General features: G+C 41.8%; 1 pseudogene; it reads left to right on the forward strand.

Moving 5' to 3' along the window:
• The window catches only part of LOC133771083 (F-box/WD repeat-containing protein 12-like), a 39,886-nt pseudogene extending 20,090 nt beyond the window's left edge, over positions 1-19,796 (forward strand).
• The last annotated feature ends 1,402 nt before the right edge of the window (positions 19,797-21,198 follow it).

The raw sequence follows: 21,198 nt of genomic DNA on the forward strand, positions 1-21,198 counted from the left end.
AAGCATTTGTGAGTGGGTGCCTCATCCCCTGTCTACCCGTGACTCAGAGTCCTGACCACTTGTAGGCAGAGACACCTAGTCAATGGCAGGAGATGAGGCACCTTTTGAGTTACAGGTCCTGAATGAGCTATTATAGCACAGTAGACAGCAGACTGCTGGCTGTGGTCTGTAAAGGAGGAGGACAGAGAGAGTAAGGACCTGCAGCTGAGGGGCTGAGCAGTCAAGGAAGAGCAGCCAGTGCAGAGAGGCCACAGGGAGTCCATCCTGGGGCCAAAAGGAGGGCCTTGGAGAGAGGAAGGACAAATGCAGGAAAACACTGGGGATAACAGCAGAACAGTGACCACACCTATTCAAAAGCGGAAATCTCATACTTGGTTCACCTCTGTACTGACTTCACTGGGGCCAACCTGGCCTTGTGTTTCCAGTGGAACCAGATGTGGGCTGGGATCAACCTCAGAAAACCACTGGTCCAGGCCTGATCTGGAAAGGATGTGCCAGGGGCCTAGGCTGCCCTGCAAGCCCAGTGAGGTGGGTGTGGGCATGAGAGATGGTGTTTCCATATGCTTTGAGTTTGGGAAACCAGTCCCTCAGCAGCCATGTGACCACGCAGGGTGTTCCCCCAGGTATTCTACACACCGTCTCTGCTGTTCCCATCTGAAGATGAGACTCCTGCCTCTACCACCTTCTCCATCCGGCTGAGTTTCCATGCCTGCTGGGCCCCTGATGAGGCATCCAGATTGATTGTTATGCACCGAAATGACAATGGCATGCAGCTGATTATCTCCACCTATGAGCTAAGGGCCAAGAAGTCCAGGGAAGAAGTGGACATTTTGGGTAAGAGCCCCTCTGCTGGCCCCAGCAGGTCTATGTGTCCTACCCTTACAGTATAACACTTGCAGCACAGGTTTCTCAGATTCCCTTTGGGGCATTCTCTTTTCCTCACAGTGAAATACTCAGATGATGGCATAGTGGCCCCTCAAAGGTGTTGTGATTTTATGCACTGGTCGAGTGGTTGAGCTCCTGGTGAGAGTTGGGCAGCCTGCATGGTCCTGGGATTCAGACGCTGTTAGCCTCCCTTCTCCTAGCTGATATTTCTGTTTCCATCCATTCTGACTTCTCTTTTCCTGACTATGTGTAAAAGGCTCTACTCTCAGCACGGAGTGCATACAGAGGTGAATAAAAGCCATAACTATTCCCCAAGGAGCTCTTGGTCCAGTAGGAAAAATAGAACTCCAGCCTTCTCCATTCTGTCCACTTTATTTCCCAAGCCCTATATTGCTCCAAAAGGCCTTCTTTATGGTCTTTAGCATGTTTTCTGTGGTATTATGTCCATTTGTTTTCATATCATTATTTGACCACAAATTTTATCCTGAGCTTCTTGGCAGCTGAGGAAAAAAAGGATAATAGGATGTGTACCATATATCCCTTGTCTGATATGAGAAAACACATGAAATCATCATAAGAGGACTTTTTTTTCCTGGTGAAAACGGCTGCTATTCAATGTAAAAGACATTTGTTCAACAGTAGTTTTTGGCAAATGTCATGTAGGTCTCATGTGGCCATTTCTTATATCACCCAGACATAGATGGAAAAGGGTAGAAGGGAGGGAGCCCCATTTCCTGAATAGTACAGGTTGAGTATCCATGATCCAAAGTGCTTGGGACCAGAAGTGTTTTGGATATTGGATTTATATTGGATTTTTTTTTCTGATTTTAGAACATATGCATATACATAATGAGTTATGTTGGTGTTAGGACCCGAGATTAAACAGAAAATGGATTTGTTTCATATATACTTTGTATTCAAGGCCCAGTAATTGTTTTATATAAGTGCTTTAAATAATTTTATGCATGAAACAAAATTTGTGTATGTTAAAACATCAGAGGTCAGGTGTGATATTTTCTACTTATGGCATCCTTTTGGCCTTCAGAAAGTTCCAGATTTTGGAGCATTTCTGATTTTGGATATTTTCATTTAATCTTTCCTGCTCCTTGTAACTAAGGCATCATCAGTATTTTAGAGCTGATTTGAGCTATCACCTGCTGCCTCTCAAGTTGTGCATTAGGAGGAAGCTGGGATCAGAAGTATAGCCAGGACTCAAGTGGATTATGGATATCTCAAGCAACTTCTTGACCACTGCACCAAATGCCCATCTTCTATACTTGTCCTTTAAGGACAGTTATATGCCTACCATAGGCAGCTATATCCTGTGTTACCAAGACTTGACACAGTCTTGCCCAAGTCATTCATTTAGCTCTTGAAATCGGTGAGTTGAGGGCACTGCTCTTCTGGTTCATCATAGCATGTTCTGAAATGCTGAACTCAAGTGTTAAGATGACCAGACTGAGGCCCTCCAGAGATGGCACTGAGGGCAGGAGAAGAAGACAAAAGAGAAGTAGTTGTTAGACATCTGTACAACATGGCAAAAAAATAAGAGCTGTTACATTCAGATGAAGGGAAATGTTAGGTAGGGATTATAGGGTTTTTTGCTGAAAACATGGTGAAGGGATTGAACATCACAAGAAATGTTGAGTTTACAGGCCTGCCTGAGGGACACAGGAGCAGTTCTTAGGGAAAAGGGCTGGTCATGTCCAGCCCCATCTTCCTTGGGAAATGTGTCAGCTCTGCCGTTAGGGTAGAGTCATACCTGCGTTGCTGCCTTTATACAAGAATATGTGCAGTGCTAGGAATTCCCTCCTTTGGGGAATGTGGCAGTCTTGTAAGGGTTGGGGGTGGGGGTGTCTTAATAGGAACACAGGAAGCTCTGGGACCACCCGTAAATCTTCCTCAAGGTGTCTGCTGAGTCTAGCAGCTGGTTCTGACCAGGACATGGTCTTTGAGGTGCAGTACTCCCTGCCTGGTCAGGAAGTACCTGGAGAGTGTGCCAGGCCCTTGCGTCTCTGATTTCTGAAGCTACTTCCCCTAGCAAAACTAATGACCTTAAAGTGAGCACAAAAAGGTAACATTATGAATATAGAAGAGTACATTAATTATCTTGCAATAATTAAGAAAAAAAAGGTAAAATTATGAATAATTTTATTCCAATAAATTTTTAATTTGGATGACCTGGATAAACTCCTATAAAATAATCTATAAGAAGGGTAGGAAACCTGAATAATTCTATAACCATTAAAATGAAATTGAACAGAGTTGAGAGTTTCCCCAGATATTAAGAGAAGATGTGTGAGTGGCAAATAAGCACCTGAAAAATGCTCAGTATCATTAGTCACTGGGGAAGTACAAAGTAAAGCCACAATTACTATTACAGCTAATTTTTAATCTTATTTTAAAATGTTTATTTACTTTTATCTACTTGACAGAGAGAGGGTGAAATATCTTCCATCTACTGGTACACTCCTCAGATGACCACCTCAGCCAGGTCTGTCCCAGGCTTTGAAGCCAGGAGCCAAGAATCTCATCCAGGTGGCAAGAACCCAAGTGCTTGGACCATCATCCATTGCTTTCCCAGGCACATTACCAGGGAGGTGAATCGGAAGCAGGACTCAAACCGGTACTCTGATATGGGATGCCAGTGTCAACAAACATCAGCGTAACCTGCTGTGCTATCGTGCCAGCCCCAGGTAAAAAAAAATAAAGATTCATTTATTTATTTATTTGAAAGGTGGAATTACAGAGAGGGAGAAGCAGAAGCAGAGAGAGAGAGAGAGAGAGAGAGAGAGAGAGAGAGAGAGAGAGAGAAGGTCTTCCATGTACTGTGGTTCACTCCCCAAATGGCCACGATGTCCAGGGCTAGGCCAGGCTGAAGCCAGGAGCCAAAGTTTCATCCAGGTCTCCCGTGTAGGTGCAGGGGCCCATGTACTTGGGCCATCTTCCACTGCTTTCCTAGGCACATTAGCAGGGAGCTGGATTGGAAATGGAGGGGCCAGGACTTGAGCCGTTAGGATGCTATAGGCAGTGGCTTAACCTATTAATGCTACAGTGCAGGCCTCAGCTCAGGTACAGTTTGAAAGGGAAAACACAATACTGGTAAAGATGTGGAGCAATTATAACTCTTACTTGGCTGATGGGAGTGCAGAACAGTATAACCACTTCAGAAAACTTTGGCCGTTTCTTATAAGTTAAATATACATTTACCATACAAACCAACAATTCCCTTCCTACTCATTTGCACATAAAAATATATGTACAATGCAAAAAAGTCTAGCTTACTTTTTGTGTGTTTGCTGCAGACATTTTAGGCTTCACACCTCTCTTCCCCTTTTGTCACACCTTTGGGTAAGCTGGCATCCTCAATCTCTTTTTATTTATTTATTTATTTTTTTTAACTTTTATTTAATGAATATAAATTTCCAGTATACAGCTTATGGATTACAATGGCTTCCCCTTCCCATAATTTCCCTCCCACCCGCAACCCTCCCCTCTCCCGCTCCCTCTCCCCTTCCATTCACATTAAGATTCATTTTCAATTCTCTTTATATACAGAAGATCAATTTAGTATACATTAAGTAAAGATTTCAACAGTTAGCACCCACATAGAAACACAAAGTGAAACATACTGTTTGAGTACTAGTTATAGCATTAAATCAAAATGTACAGCACATTAAGGACAGAGATTCCACATCAGGTGCAAGCGCACAGTGGCTCCTGTTGTTGACCCAACAAATTGACACTCTAGTTTATGGCACCAGTAACCACCCTAGGCTGTCGTCATGAGTTGCCAAGGCTATGGAAGCCTTCCAAGTTCCCCGACTCTGATCATATTTAGACAAGGTCATAAAAGACAGGGTGAGGATAGTAACCAATGATCCTAAGAGTGGCATTTACCAGGTTTGAACAATTATACAGCATTAAGTGGGGAAGAGGACCATCAGTACACACAGGTTGGGAATAGAGCCATTGGTGGTAGAGTAGAGGTTATGATTACAAAGGAATGAGGCCCAAGTGCACTAGACAGGGCACTAGGGGCCCTGGGCACTAGGGGCACAGGACTAGAACAAAGGACAGAGTCATTATTAGAGGAGCTAAGAAAGGTGCTGTCTAAGCTACAATTAAGTTTTCTGATTGAGAGGCAAATAGAACCTGATAGAAGGGGCTTGATAATAATCTGTTGGGCTTTAGGCCTTGTAAGTTAAGAGGCCCAGACCTATCTATCTCTTCACATGGGGTATATCCTAAGGGAGGTGTGAACCTCCTAGGGGAAGGCACTCTGTTGACTTTCATTACTTGGCTGGCCTGGGAGGAGAGCTGGCCAGGTAAAGGCAGGTGGCATCTCTAACAAGAAATTTGCAGTTCTGCCTGCAATGTTGCTGACCCTACTTGACCATCCCCTCAGCTGCAGTGGTCACTTTGGAAGTTGGGCTGAGTGAAGGGCTTTTCAGCTTAGAGCCAATAAGATCTGTGGCTCTGACCTGGGCATCCTTCGACTCCAGGGCAGGTCCATTTCCAGTGACCCAACTCTTGGCAGAGCTGCCAGGGCTCTTCACAAGCTGACTTCTGCTGAAGCCCAGACTTACCACATTGAAAGCCACTGCAGTGTACTGGCCTGTTGGGTCTCCTTGAGGGCAGATCACCGTACAGATCAGCCATTAATAGGCCTGCCACCCATTGCTTCTGATGCCTAGCTTTCTTTTCCTCCTGGTTTGTGTTAAAAGCAGACCAGAGGATGCAAGTCAAGGGAGTGCCCATGTCCCATCTCTAATCTTCGGTGGCCTGAACTACAAGTCTATAGTCACAGGCATGTTCTGTAGTAGTTTTTCTAAGGTAGACAATGCCCATGAGGAAAATTATATTCTCACTTAAAAACTTTCTTTCCCTTTGGTCTGAAAGGGAGGTTTTTTCTACTTACTGTATACTTCGCTGATGGCGAAGTGAATCTAGCTATGAGATTATAATTTAAGTTCTTATTTTGGCTATGCTATTACAGAAAAATGTTAGCCATCTCTTATAAGGTCTAAAGATTAAATTGTGCATCCTACAGATTCCTTCATAATAGAATTAGTTTCCTAGCTTGAAGAGAATAGAGAAATGAAAGAACAAGTTGGGCTTAGAATATAGAAATGAGGGAGCAAGTCCTAGATCACTTGCTGACAATAGCAATATTACATGAATACTTAGCAAACCGTTTCAACCCTTAGATAAGAACTTAATAAAACATTTACCAGAAGGTCCAATGCCTTCTATAAATTTTAAGAATCATGTATTTGAAAACACCTCTTAAATATCTAACATGGTGTAGTTTGTTTAACCAGTAAACTTAAGCACAACCATATAAAATGTTTTTAGTTTCTTTCTACCAACAAGTTTAAAACATATGATACACAGATTCAGGTCACACAAATTAAAATGTATCTTTGATTGATTTTAGCAGCTTAAATTTATGGACAATCTTATCTATAAGCCATTTAAAATAAAACTCTTAATAAAATTTCCCCATGTGGACATACAATATGTACGCACATATAACATAGCATAATAGACCAATATCAAAATCCAAAATATCTGGTTGAAATAAGATTTCTTAAAATCATGACATAACATAGACCAAATTTGATCATTGTTACAAGGTGATTATTCAAATCTTTGAAAATAAGCACATAGTTAAATAACCCATAGCTCTTAATAAAAATTCAGCTGTTTTTGAACAATTAGAATTTAACAGACATCAAGAGAACATAATAGATTACTTTAACACATTGCTTTAACAGAGCATCAGAGTTTAATTCTATGTCAAAGAGAAATTGAGCTTCCTGTGATCTTTTGCTGTGAGGTTTCCTTCCTTTACCTTCTTTCATATTGGTGACCATGTTTCTGTGTTTCTGTGTGTAACACATCTTTAAGCATCTTTTGCAGGGCAGGATGAGTGGCAACAAATTCTTTCAGTTTCTGTTTGCTATGAAAAGTCTTAATTTCACCTTCATTCACAAATGAGAGCTTTGCAGGATATAATATTCTGGGCTGGCAGTTTTTCTCTCTTGGTACCTGGGCTATGTCTCGCCATTCCCTTCTAGCTTGTAGGGTTTCTGATGAGAAGTCTGCTGTGAGTCTAATTGGAGATCCTCTGAGAGTAATCTGACGATTCTCTCTTGCACCTTTTAGAATCTTTTCTTTATGTTTCACTGTGGTGAGTTTGATTATGACGTGTCGTGGTGAGGATCTCTTTTGGTCATGTTTATTAGGGGTTCTATAAGCTTCCTGTACTAAGATGCCTCTGTCCTCCAAACCTGGGAAATTTTCTGCTAGTATCTCACTGAAAATGCCTTCTAATCCTTTCTCCCTCTCCATGCCTTCAGGAACTCCTAGAACCCGGATGTTAGATTTTTTAATAGTATCCTGTAGATTCCCGACAATATTTTTCAGATTTCTAATTTCCTCTTCTTTTCTTTGGTTTGCCTGTTTCCTTTCCTGTTCTCTGTCTTCTAAGTCTGATATTCTCTCTTCTGCTTCGCCCATTCTGTTTTTAAGGCTCTCTAATGTGTTTGTCATTTGATCTATTGAATTCTTCATTTCATTATGATTTCTTGTCACAATCACCATTTCTTGTTCCACTAGTTGTTTCATTTCATTTTGATTCCTCCTTAATATTTCACTTTCACGAGAGAGATTTTCGATCTTGTCCATTAAGGATTTCTGTAGTTCAAGAATTTGTTTTTGAGAACTTCTTAATGTTCTTATCAATTTTTTGAGATCTGCTTCTTGCATTTCTTCGATCTCATCATCTTCATAATCTTGAGTTGGGTGTCTTTTTCATTTGGGGGCGTCATAGTGTCTTCCTTGTTCTTCTTACCTCGGTTTTTGCGTTTGTTGTATGGCATGTTGGAGATATTTGGTTTCTTCACTGTGGTGTTTTTTTTTTCTTGTTATACTATGACTCTAGATTAAGTGGACTGTCTGCTTTTGGTGGAGCCTTAGAGGCTTGAGATGGGTGTGGACTGAGAGCTGTGTTTGGTTCCTCAGGGTTGAGGGTTGTGTCAAGATGAAACTCCCAGGTTAGGTGTGGTAAATGTCTCTTTCTTTTGTTGATTCAAAAGGGAAGTAATTCCACACAGCTGAATGTAATTGGAGGTAGTTAGCAGGCAAATGATATACCCACAGGAGCCAGAGATTGGGAGCTCTTTCCCAAGGACCACACAGGGAATCTCTGCTACCCTCGGTGTGGGCTCCAATTCTCCTGCAGTCTCCCACTGGGTTGCCAAGTTAGATGCTAATCTCCTGTTATTTCACCCCTCCCCCCAGAGTCAGGTTTTTCTGCTAGGCTCAGGGCCGGTGCAGACCTGAGGTCGCCCTGCTTATGACGTATGTCCAAAATGGCGCCTGCTCTTTGTCTTGCTCGCCCTTGAGGGGTGAGCGGAGAGAGAGAAACTCGTGTCCGTTTCAGTCACTTTTTTTTTTCCCTCTCTCTCTTCTAGTTAGCCTGGTGAACTTTTCCCCACGGAGTTTCAAGCCTCGTTCCCTCTAGCCTCCTCTTTCCGCTTGCCCGCTGGTGTCTCGGGCTATGGAGGTTCGGCTCACCTCGCGTTCCAGCGCTGGTGCGTTGAGTCTGCCGCTGGTGTCCCGAACTTGGGCTCCCACGCTCTCCACGCAGGTCCACTGTGAATCACTAGTTCCGGAAGAGTTTCCTCTGCTGTTTCATCCCCTACTCTTCCTTGACCCTGCAGTATCTCCACTTTTATTAACCTGTGTCTTGCCGAAGAATATCAATGTGCTCCCTTCCTATTTCGCCATCTTAATTTCTCTCGGCATCCTCAATCTCAACATCTAAACTTGGCAAATTTACTTCTACAGAGTGACCACAATATTCACATAAAGGCTTATGCATGAATGTGTATAGGAACTTTATGGATAATAGCCAGAAACTTGGAAAAACCCTAAGGTTCATCAACTGGTGAAAGAATAAACAAATTGTGATTTATATGCACAGTACACTACTACTCAGCAATTAATAGAAACATCCCAGTGAATAAAAAAAATCTCCTAAGTTTGTTAAGTGAATGAAACCCCATCATAAGGGCAACACACTGTAAATTCCCATTGAAAGGGCATTCTTTTTTTTTTCTTTTAAAGATTTTTTATTTATTTGAACAACAGAGTTACAGAGAGAGGAAGAGAGACAGAGAAGTCTTGTATCTGCTGGTTCACTCTCCAAATGGCTGCAATAGCTGGGACTGGGCCAGAACAAAGCCAGGAGCCAGGAGCTTCTTGAAGATCTCCTTTGGGCCATCTTCAATTGATTTCCCAGGTGCATTAGCAGGGATCTGTATTGGAAGTGGAGCAAAACATAGATAATCTAAAGGCCTTTTGAAATTGAGTCAATAATTAAGGTTCCAAAATAGAAAGTCTTGATGGATTCCCTGGTTAATTCTATCAAATATTTAAAGAAAATTATACATATTCTCTACAATCCATTACAGAAGATAGAAGCAGAAAAAAGACTTCTCGACTCACTCTATGAGGTTAACAATACCCAAGCACAAAACTGGGAATTCATTACTAAAGAAAACTGTAGACCAGCATCTCTCATGAAATAGATGCAGAAATCCTCAGCAAAAGATTGGCGAATGCATACCTTACAAATATGTTCTCCCGTTCTAGAGGTTGTCTCTTTACTCTGTTGTTTCCTTTGCTGTACAGATTTTTATTTTTATGAAACCTCGTTTATATTTGCTGTTAGTTTTTGTGGTTTTTGGAGTGAGAGCCCCCAAATCCTTTCCCATGCCAATTTTTTCCTTTAGTGACTTCATGGTTTCAAGTCTCACATTTAAGATAGTAATCCACTGTGAGCTGATTTTTGTGTATGTTGATAGATAGGGGTCTGATTTCATTGTTTGGTATGTGGATATCCAATTTTCCCAGCATTATTTATTGCAGACTGTTGTGGTTTTTTGGTTTTGTTTTTAAAGATTTATTTATTTATTTGAATGACAGAGTTACAGAGAGAGAGGGAGAGAGACACTGAGAGATCTTCCATGCGCTGGTTCACTGCCCAGATGGCCACAACAGCTAGAGATGAGCCAGGCCAAAGCCAGGAGCCAGGAGCTTTATCTGAATCTCCCATGTTGGTGGCAGGGGTCCAAACACTTGGTCCATCTCCTGGCTTTCCCAGGCTTCGATCAGGAAGCTGGATTGAAAGTGGAACAGCTGGGACATGAACTGGTACTCTTATGGGATGCTGGTGTTGCAGGCTGCGGCTTTACCTGCTGCACCACAAAGCTGGCCCTGAAGACTTTCCTTTCTACATTGTGTGTTCTTGGCACCCTGACAGAGATCAGTTGGTTGCAGATGAATGGGTTTCCTTGTAGGCTTTCTATTCTATTCTACTGTCAGTGTCTGTTTTTATGCCAACACCATGCTATTTTAATGACTGTAACTTTCTGGTATATTTTAAGCTCAGGTAATGTAATGCTCGTTGTTCTGTTCTTGTTAAGAGACTGCTTTGTCTATTCAGGGTCTTTGTGGTTCAATGCAATTTGTGTAGTGTTTTTTTTTCTTTCAATTCTATGAAAAATGGAATTGGTATTTTGATAAGGATTACCAAATCTGTAAACTCTTTTGGGTAGAACAAACATTTTAATGATTTTGATTCTTCTAATGCATGAATGTGGGATATCATTCCATTTATTTATGTTCACTTGAATTTATCTCATATTTTACAGCTTTCATTGTATGATGTTTCACCTCTTCAGTCAAATTTACTGAGATAGTTATTTGTAGCTAGTAGAAATAGGACTATCTCATGTCTTTCAGATGACTCATTACTGGTGTATAACAACTCTACTGACTTGTATGTTGACATTGTATCCTGCAGCTTTGCTAATTTGTTCATCAGTTCCAGTATTTTCTTAGTGGAAACTACGAGGTTTACTATACCTCAGATCAACATCTATAAACAGTAACAACTTGATTTCCTTCTCTCCAAGTTAGATGCCTTTTACTTCTTTCTCTTGCATAATTGTTGTGGTTATGACTTCCAGTACTGAAAAAATGTGGTGAAAGTGGTTATCCTTGTATTGGTCCAGATCTCAGAAAGCCTTTGGCTTTTCTTTGTTACGATGTTGAGATGTTTCTTCTGTACCTGTTTGTTCAGTTTTATCATGAAGGGATGCTGAATTTTGTCAAATGCCTTTTCTGCAAATATTGAGGTGATCACATGATTTTTGTCCTTCATTCTGTTGATGTGTATCATGTTATTGACTTGTATATATATCTATATATTTTCAACTATTATTTAGTTTTTGAAAGACAGTTACACAGAGAGATAGAGCCAGAGAGAGAGAGAGAGAGAGAGAGAGAGAGAGAGAAAGTCTTCCATCCACCAGTTCACTCCCCAAATTACTGGAATGGCCAGAACTGAGCTGATCCGAAGCCAGGAGCCAGGAGCTTCTTCCAGGTCTTCCACACAGGTATAGAGGCCCAAGGACTTGGGCCATCTTCCACTGCTTTCCCAGGACTCAGCAGAGAGCTGGATCAGAAGTGGAGCATCCAGAACTCAAACCGGAGCCCATATGGGATGCCGGTGCTGCAGAGCTTTAACCTGCTGAGCCACAGTGCTGGGCCTGGCTTGCGTATGTTAAACCATCCTTGCATCCCAGTATGAATCCCACTTGATCACGGTGAATAATCTTTTGGTTAGCTAGTATTTTGTTGAAGATTTTTGTATCTTTGTTCATCAAGGATATTGGCCTGTAGTTTTCTATTTTTGTGTCTGGTTTTCATATCAGGGTAGTACTTTAAATATTGGAGATGGGAAAAAATATTCTTGTTTCTGAATATTCATTGTTGTGTGTGTGTGTGTGTGTGTTTTATTTTTGACAGGCAGAGTGGACAGAGAGAGAGAGAGAAAGGTCTTCCTTTGCCGTTGGTTCACCCTCCAATATGCTGGTGCGGCCTGCGCGCTGCGGCCAGCACACCGTGCTGATCTGAAGGCAGGAGCCAGGTGCTTTTCCTGGTCTCCCATGGGGTGCAGGGCCCAAGGACTTGGGCCATCCTCCACTGCACTCCCTGGCCACAGCAGAGAGCTGGCCTGGAAGAGGGGCAACTGGGACAGTATCCGGCGCCCCAACCAGGACTAGAACCCAGTGTGCCGGCGCCGCAAGGCGGAGGATTAGCCAGTTGAGCCGCGGCGCCGGATAGTGTGTGTGTGTTTTAAGATTTATTTATTTATATATTGGAAAAGCAGAGTTATACACAGAGAGGTAAAGACAGAGAATCTTCCATCCGCTGGTTCACTCCCCAAATGGGCACAATGGCTGGAGCTGGGCTAATCTGAAGCCAGGAACCAGGAGCTTCTTTTGGGTCTCTCATGTGGGTGGCAGAGGCACATGGACATGTTCCATCTCCCAGGCTCTTTTCCAGGCACTTTAGCAGGGAGCTGGATTGGAAGTGGAGCAGCTGGGACTCTAGCCAGTGCACGTATGGTGTCATTGGTGACAACTTTATCCATTGCACCACAACAGTAGCCTCCATGTTTTGTGTTTTCGATGACACTTAAAATTACTAACAATTAATTTTAGCTCTGAAAGTACTACAACAAAGAATAAAGTTCAGATAGACATGTCATAAAGATTGTTACTCTTCTTTAGATGTATTTGTGTAAAAGTTGTTAGCTGTTCCATTTCATTTGTACATTGCTCTTATTATATTTGGAAATACACCCCATGCCTTTATGTCATTACTTTTTATTAAATTGTTCAGATATTCATATTCATCCTTAGATTGGATGGAGTTTTTTGGTTTATAATATTACATGGACATGGGAAGCACTTTTCGCATATAAACATTGGTATGTGAAATTGCATGAAATGTTTCCAAGGAAAAAGATTAGTAGTGTACATCTTTCCTTTTTCCTACTGTTTTCTGAATCATGACCATTCCATTCTCAAAGATTCTGAAGAAGGGAGTGATGGTGATAACACAGTTTCTTTTCTAGCTGAGCTTGAGAAAAAATTAAAAATAAGGGGTGAAAAAGATATTAATTTGAGAAGATTGTACTTTTTTCCCCTATTGCTGAGCAATATTAAAACTACTTGAAGTTATAACATTATCTTTTTAATAGCAGCAGTTATCCTGTCCTTTTAAATGTTGAGCTATGTATCTGAGATTTTCAGTGTCCATGCCATGATAGGAATTACTTTTCTGTACTTTTGCCCAAGCTTTTCCCCATTTTTTACCATGTTGCGTATTTTTCAGGAGCTATTTATATATTCTATTAATCCCTTTGTAACTTTCATGTTTTACTAAAATTATAGTATGGAATATTGATCACCTTCTACATTTTTGATAAAATATTCAATTTTAAGTTCTTTTCAAACAGAGCTAATTATTCATTGCTTATGATATCTTAAAATTCTATTTCACTTTACTCTTAAAAATCAAGGTGAAATTCGTATTACATGAAACTCATGTTAAATGAACTATTTCAAAGTGAACCGTTTAGAGGTATTTATGTATTCACAGTGTTGTGTAGTTACCACCTATACCTTGTTTCAAAACGTTGTTATCACCCCAAAAGAAAACTCTATACCTGCTGAGTAGTTACTTCCCATTCCACAGCCACATATCCCACTCCCCAGTTCTTGACAACCACCAATCTGCTTTCTGCCTCTATGGATTTACCCATTATTGTTATTTCAAATAAATGAAATTTATTGGTCTGTAAGAGGTCATTATATATGCAAGTTACAAATGCCTTTTCAGATATACTTACATAATTTCCAAAGAACTTTTATTGTGTGCATTTTCTTTTCACTTTTTTTAAATGTCTTTTGAAACCCAAAAACTTTTGCCATTTAATCCAGGATCATAAGACTTATATACCTATATTTTCTTTCTTTTCTTGCATTTATGCTTATGATCTCTTTTGAACTTTTGTATATGGTGTGAGGTCTTTTGCATGTGAATATTCAATTGTTCTGGCACTGCTTGAGATAAAATATCCTTTTTTAAAAAAAGATTTATTTATTTATTTGAAAGAGTTACACAGAGAGAGGAGTGGCAGAGAAAGAAAGAGAGAGAGGTCTTTCATCTGCTGGTTCACTCCCCAGATGGCCGCAATGGCCAGAGCTGTGTTGATCCGAAGCCAGGAGCCAGAAGCTTCTTCTGGGTCTGTCACTCGGGTGCAGGGGCCCAAGGACTTGGGCCATCTTCCACTGCTTTCCAGGCCATAGCAGAGAGCTAGATTGGAAGTGGAGCAGCTGGGACTAGAACCAGCACCCATATGGGATGTCGGTGCTTCAGGCCAGGGTGTTAACCAGCTGCGCCACAGTGCTGGTCCCAAAATTTCCTTTTCCCCATTGAATTTTCTTGGAATCCTTGCCAAAAACAAATTAATCATGGTTTTATTTCTGGATTCTCAGCTCCCTTCCCTTTATGTCTGTGTCTGTCCTTATGCACCACATCTTGACTACCAGCACTTTATAATGCATGTGTTTAATTTATTTACTTAAAAGGCTGAGGGAGGGAGGGACAGAGGAATTGGAGAGAGGGAGAGAGGGAGAGAGGGAGAGAGGGAGAGAGGGAGAGAGGGAGAGAGGGTGAGCAAGAATAGGAATCTTCAATCTGCTGGTTCACTCCCCAAATGGCTCAACAGCCTGGGCTTGGTAAAGCTGAAGCCAGGAACTTGGAACTCCATTTGGGTCTCCAAGTAAGTGGCAGGGGCCCAAGCACATAGGTCATCTCTCACTGTTTTCTCAGGTGCGCTATCAGGTAGCTGGATCAGAAGTTTGAATGAGAATTCATGGAATGCTATCATCACAGGCGGCTGCTTAACCCACTGGACCACAACACCAGCCCCTGTAGGATGTCTTGAAATGTGGCAGTACATATGCTCCAACTTTGTTGTTATTTTTCAAGAATATTTTGAGTTTCCTAAGTTTATATAAGGATCTTATGAATAGACTGTCAGTTTCTGTTAATAAAAAAAAAAAAAAAGGGCATCTGGGATTTAGATAGGGTTTGCACTGAATCTGTAGAGAATTTGTAGAGTATAACCACCTTAAAAATATTGAGTCCTCTAATCTGTAAACACAAGATGTCTTTCCATTTATTTAAGACTGCTTTAATTTTTTTCAACATGTTTTTCCCATTATACAATAGTCCCTCCTTATCTGTTGATTTCCACTGTTTGTTACTTGCTGTCAGTTGGAATCCTAAAACATTAAGTAGAAAATTTCAGAAACTCATATACTTTATATTTTTTAGATAACATTTTTTTTTTTTTGACAGAGTGGACAGTGAGAGAGAGAGACAGAGAGAAAGGTCTTCCTTTTCCGTTGGTTCACCCCCTAATGGCCACTGCAGCCAGTGCACTGTGGCTGGCGCACCACGCTGATCCGAAGCCAGGAGCCAGGTGCCTCTCCTGGTCTCCCATGCGAGTGCAGGTCCCAAGGACCTGGGCCATCCTCCACTGCACTCCCGGGCCACAGCAGAGAGCTGGACTGGAAGAAGAGCAACTGGGACAGAACCGGCGCCCCAACCGGGACTAGAACCCTGTGTGCTGTCGCTGCAGGCGGAGGATTAGCCTATTGGGCCGCGGCGCTGGCCTTAGATAACATATTTTTAATTTACATTTTAGTCAAAGACTTAGTGCTCCACCAAATAAAGAGTTCAACAAGTAAAAAGTAAAAGGACCATGGTTCAATAGAAATATAGGCAAGGGCTATAAACAATAATCACATTTAAATATGTCAATTCATACATTTTAAATAACTTTTATTATAATGTTATGATTACTGTATTTTATTAGCTGTCAATCTCTTACTATGCCTTATTTATAAACTTTATCATATATATGTATGTGTAAGGAGATACAGTATATATAGGGTCCACTACTACCTGGAGCTTCAGGAATCTGCAGAACATCTTGTACAAGTGTATTGGGGGTTCCTAAGACCATCTCCAGGTAGTGATTTGGGGGACTGATGATATAGTTGTACTCACAACTATTGACTTGTTATAGAAAAAGGAAACAAATCAAAATCAGTAAAAGGGAAATGATACATGTAGCAAAGTCCAGAGGAAACCGGGCAAAAACTCCTAAAATTGCTTTCCCAGTGGAGGGGACAGGAAATAGCCCCCTAGCAACAAACTGTGATCACATATGTGATATTCTATCATGGAATCTCATTAGACGTTTAGTTCTCAGTTTTAATTGGGAAAAGTCACGTAGATACCCTCTGATTATCATATAATCAAAACTCCAGATTCCAAGAAAGAACAGGTATTCATTATAAACTACGTGGTTTATATAGTCTAGGCAATAGTGGGTCATTTTTATCAGTATGAGAATGGTAAGAACAATTCCAGTTCTGAAATTCATCTTCCCAAGAGTCAGCCAAGGGCCAGCCTTGTGGGCAGATCTCTTTAAGAGTAAAAAAAATTTTTTTTAAAAATTTTTGACAGGCAGAGTGGACAGTGAGAGAGAGACAGAGAGAAAGGTCTTCCTTTGCCGTTGGTTCATCCTCCAATGGCCGCCGTGGTAGCGCGCTGTGGCCAGTGCACCGCGCTGATCCGATGGCAGGAGCCAGGTGCTTCTCCTGGTCTCCCATGGGATGCAGGGCCCAAGGACTTGGGCCATCCTCCACTGCACTTCCCTGGCCACAGCAGAGAGCTGGCCTGGAAGAGGGGCAACCGGGACAGGATCGGTGCCCCGACCGGGACTAGAACCCGGTGTGCCGGCGCTGCAAGGCAGAGGATTAGCCTAGTGAGCCGCGGCGCCGGCTAAAAAAATTTTTTTAAAAAAATATTTACTATTTATTTGAAAGGCAGAGTTACAGAGAAACAGAGCTGGGCTGATCTGAAGCTAGAAGCCAGGAGCTTCTTCTGGGTCTCCCACGTGGATGCAGGGGCCCAGGTACTTGGACCATCTTCTACTGCTTTCCCAGGCCATAGCAGAGAGCTGGATTGGAAGTGGAACAGCCAGGACTCGAACCAGGGGCCATATGGGATGCCAGCTACACCACAGCGCTGGCCCCAAAAATAGAAGCGTAGGCCCGCTAGGTTAACTTTTTTTCTGCATGAAAGTCTTAGGCTTTTTGTTTTGTGTTAAATTTGTTCCAGATACTGTTTTTTTTTTTTTTAAATATGCTACTATAAATGGAATTCATTTCTTTATCTTTGGGTTACTAACTGTGATTCCATAAAAACACAACAGATTTTTGTATTGATCTCGTATCTACTTTATTGAACTCATTTATTAGCTCCAGTAGCTTTCTATTTGTAAAATCATCAGTTTTTTAATATACAAAATTGTAATGTGCAAATAGGGTTATTTTTACTTCCTCGTTTCCAAACTTCAGGCCTTTTATTCATTTGCCTGATTGTTCCAGCTACAATATCCAGTACATGCTGAAGCGAAGTAGTAAGAGTGAACATACTTGTATATTGCAAGTTCCTGATCCTAAGTGGCAATTTTCACTCTTCCACCACTGAGTATAATGTTAGCTGTGAATCTCTCATAGATGTCCTTTATGAGGTTGAGAAAGTAGCAAACTCCAAGGAGATAAGGTGGTCAATTAGAAAAATGAGACAAACCAAAAAGTAATAATCAAGTTCTTATTTATTTACTGCTACAGGGTAAGAGGCAAAAATCACAGAGGTTCCAGCTTCTGTGCTGTTCCAGTGCTGTCCAGTTCCTGCTATGGATTAGCACGTACCGGGAGGAAGGCGTGGTGGGGGGAATATCTCAGTACCAAATATCACTGGAAAAAGGACACCTGTCTTTTAATAGACTCTGAGGACTGGGAGGAAGGTGAATGGAGGGGCTAAGTGTTAAACAAAAATATGACAATGGAGAAAACTGCCTTAGCCAAGTCCCCTCAATGAAGAGGTCTCAGGGGAGGTGCCTGAAAAGTGCTCTCTGAAAAGACCTCTGAATGGAAACATCTGGATTTTCCTTAACTACAGCTCCCCCCAGTGGCAGCAACTTGGGTTGTGCAGCAATTTTAGTGTGAACAGTGCAGCTTCCCCACTGAGGATTGTCAGGAAAAGTTTTTTATAATAGCTTATGGTTGAGATTAAAAGATCACACAGAATTGGGAGTAGGGCTCCTTAGGGTGTTCTTTTCTATACATAGTTTTGTGTGGTTTTAATCATGAAAGGGTGTTGGATTTTTTTTCCAAATATTTTCTCAGCATATATTGATGATTTTGCCCTTTAATATACCAATACAGTGTATCATGTGGACTGATTTTGAACATATGTTGAATTAACCTTATGTTCCTCTGCTTAGTCACACAGTCACGTGCAAAACCTCTTTTAAATGTTGTATGATTTGATTTGCTAGTATTCTGCTGAGTAATTTTGTGTCTCTTCATAAGAGATATTGGTCTCTAATTTTCCTTTAAAGTTTGCCTGGTTTTAGTATCAGGATAATAATGGCTTCACAGAATGAGTTGAGAAGCAACCCATCCTCCTCAATTTTATTTAAGGATGTGCGAAAGATTGGTGTTAATTTTTGAAATATTTGGTAGAAGTCACAAGTCAAACTTTATTGTCCTTGGCTTTTCTTTGTGGATAAGTTTTTTTTTTCTTTACCATGATAAAATATTTGTAACATAAAATCTGCCACTTTGTCACTTTTAATTACATAATTCAGTGGCATGAAATACATTCATACTGTTGTGTAACCATCATTGCTATATATGTCTAGAACTTACAAAACATCCCAAACTGAAACTCTGTACCCACTAAACAACTTCCCATTTCTCCTTTCCCTCCAGGCCCTAGTAACCACTACCCTACTTCCAAACTCTAAGAATTCGACTTCTCTGGATGACTCATGTAAGTAGAGTTATACATTTATACTTTTGTTTCTGTCTTACTCCACTTAGCAAATTTTCAAGGATTATCCATTTAGCAAGTTTCAAAATTTTACAGAAACTAAGGGAATAATGTCTCAAAAATAGAGTCTGCTTTTAGGGGTTAGAAACATGGAGTTGCCTAGGATAGAGGTTAGCCCACTGCTGGAGACACTCACTAGGCAGGCAGTGGATGTTGTAAGACCCATAGGCTTAGATAGAAAAAGGAAAGAAGGGTATAGTTTGGATTGAGAGTGGACTACTCCATAGTACTCTAGAGCAAGAGATGTTTCCCATATTGAATCAGTGATATGGGGTACCCTGAGATGAGGGGATGTCCTTATCCTTGGGGGCTCCCATGATAGGCAGTGGATCCAGGGAGGCAGACATGGCAGGCTGATGTCATTCTCCTAAACAGTTGGGGGAGATCCTCTGCAAACAACTAGCATGCCTCTGCTCTTGGGATAATCATGCTGTTATGGATGTCATTATTCTAGCCCCTCCCCCAGAGTGATATCCTAATCCTTGGGCTAAACATGGTTAAAGCATTACTTCCAAGAGACTAAAAGAAAGGAAGTTTAAACTCCTACCCATCCCCAGACTCTGAAGGATGAGATGCCATCCTGCTGAACCAGTGCTTCCTACCCCAAGAATGTGTTGGGGTTACTGCTTCTCACCAGGATGTTTGGACAAGAGGATCTTGGACAGCAGAGGGGGTGGAGGACCTGGTGGAGACTGCTGTCCTCTAGAGGAAAAGGCAGCACAATGTCCTCATGATAATGATTGAGATAATGCACCCTCTGCTTTCCCGATAACCACAAAAAAATTGCTGGAAAAGACAAGAGGGAAGGGGCAAGGAGATGTTTTTTCTAGTGTGGAGGGAGAGACACCTTCTCTTTCTTGTTCTAAGGCCCAGACTCTCCTTACAGATCTGGCCCAAGTATCGGATGGAAATCGGGTTCCCTGGCTGTATGGAGTGTCTCTTGTGGAGAACAGCCTCCACCTAACCCAGGTTGCCATAATATGCAATGAAAACAGCGTGCCTCTCTGAAGAATCTCATAAAGTTAGTGTGAAAGACGGAAGTAACCCACGGAAGAGGCTTTGGACCCTGGTTCACACAGACTGTGCTAGCATGGATTTTTATGGCTGGTAAGGCTGCCCATCCTACATTGTTACCACCAACCTGCCTCATAACATCCCAGGCAGATTGTCAGTGGAAACATTAGATGAGGCTAAAGATCAGCTGGGGGTGTTGGATTGAGTTGTCATTGTGGCAGAGGGTATATGTCATGATGACTTGGCAAGTCTGGAGGGGACTGAATTTAGGTATTGGGTCCACTTTGCTGTTTCTCAGGGAGGCTCTTAACAAATATAAGTCCTCTTGGGGCCGGCACTGTGGCGCAGTGGGTTCAAGCCTTGGCCTGAGGTGCCAGCATCCCATATGGGCGCCGGTTCTAGTCCTGGTTGCTCTTCTACCGATCCAGCTCTCTGCTATGTCCTGGGAAAGCAGTAGAAGATGGTACAAGTGCTTGGGCCCCTGCATCCACGTGGGAGACCTGGAAGAAGCTCCTGGCTCTGGGCTTTGGATCGGCGCAGCTCCAGCTGTTGCGGCCAATTGGGGAGTGAACCAGTGGATGGAAGACCTCTCTCTCTGTCTTTACCTCTCTCCAAATAAAAATTACCAACACTAGTAAGGCTGCCACTTCCCTTAGGCCAAGCAAACTTCCCCAAACCATATACCTACCTAAGTGTGAATCTGTATAAAGGACAGAGGGATTACAAGTTGGATGATCTCTGGGAAATAGATGGAACACTTAACAATACTTACTAGGGTCAGCATACAGTCTCCATCAGTGGCAGGTACCTCTTTGTATTTCATGGAGAGACCTGGTTGTCGTGGAAGCAGGATACTTCTGTAAGACAGTTAGCCTTTTACATTAATTGTAGTGTGGGTTCCAAAAAATAAACAGTGGCAGCTGGCTCTGTTGGACGCAGATGCTCAAATCTCCCAGGAAGCACTCATACTTTAAAGGGATACCTCAAGGAGGTAACAAGCTCAGAAGGAGGATAAATAAGGGAGTAGTTACCCACTCAATTACTAAAATTGGTCCAGTTTTGTTAAGAGATACTACTGGCTTGTTTCCATCGTTGAAGTCCGCAGGAGACCTCAGGAAACAAAGATAAAGTTTTTACACTGTTGGTGGGCACCACCCCAGTGGAACCAATTAGCTTTCCCTGACTTGGACCATATGGTAAATATGCCACAGTGCTACTAAGGCAGGGCACTGAAAGTAACAGCCTGTTAGAGCTGATGTGAGTTAGAAGGGTGCCATCTCACAAATCTCTTCTCTGGTGTGGCTGTGCTTAAGCCACTACTGGCTAGAGGTTGTTATAGACTCTCCAAAGTTACACAAGGCTGTTCTTATTAGAGCATCCCTGCCAGACACT

The sequence above is a fragment of the Lepus europaeus genome, chromosome 12, assembly GCF_033115175.1.
Source record: "Lepus europaeus isolate LE1 chromosome 12, mLepTim1.pri, whole genome shotgun sequence".
Lineage (NCBI taxonomy): Eukaryota > Metazoa > Chordata > Mammalia > Lagomorpha > Leporidae > Lepus > Lepus europaeus.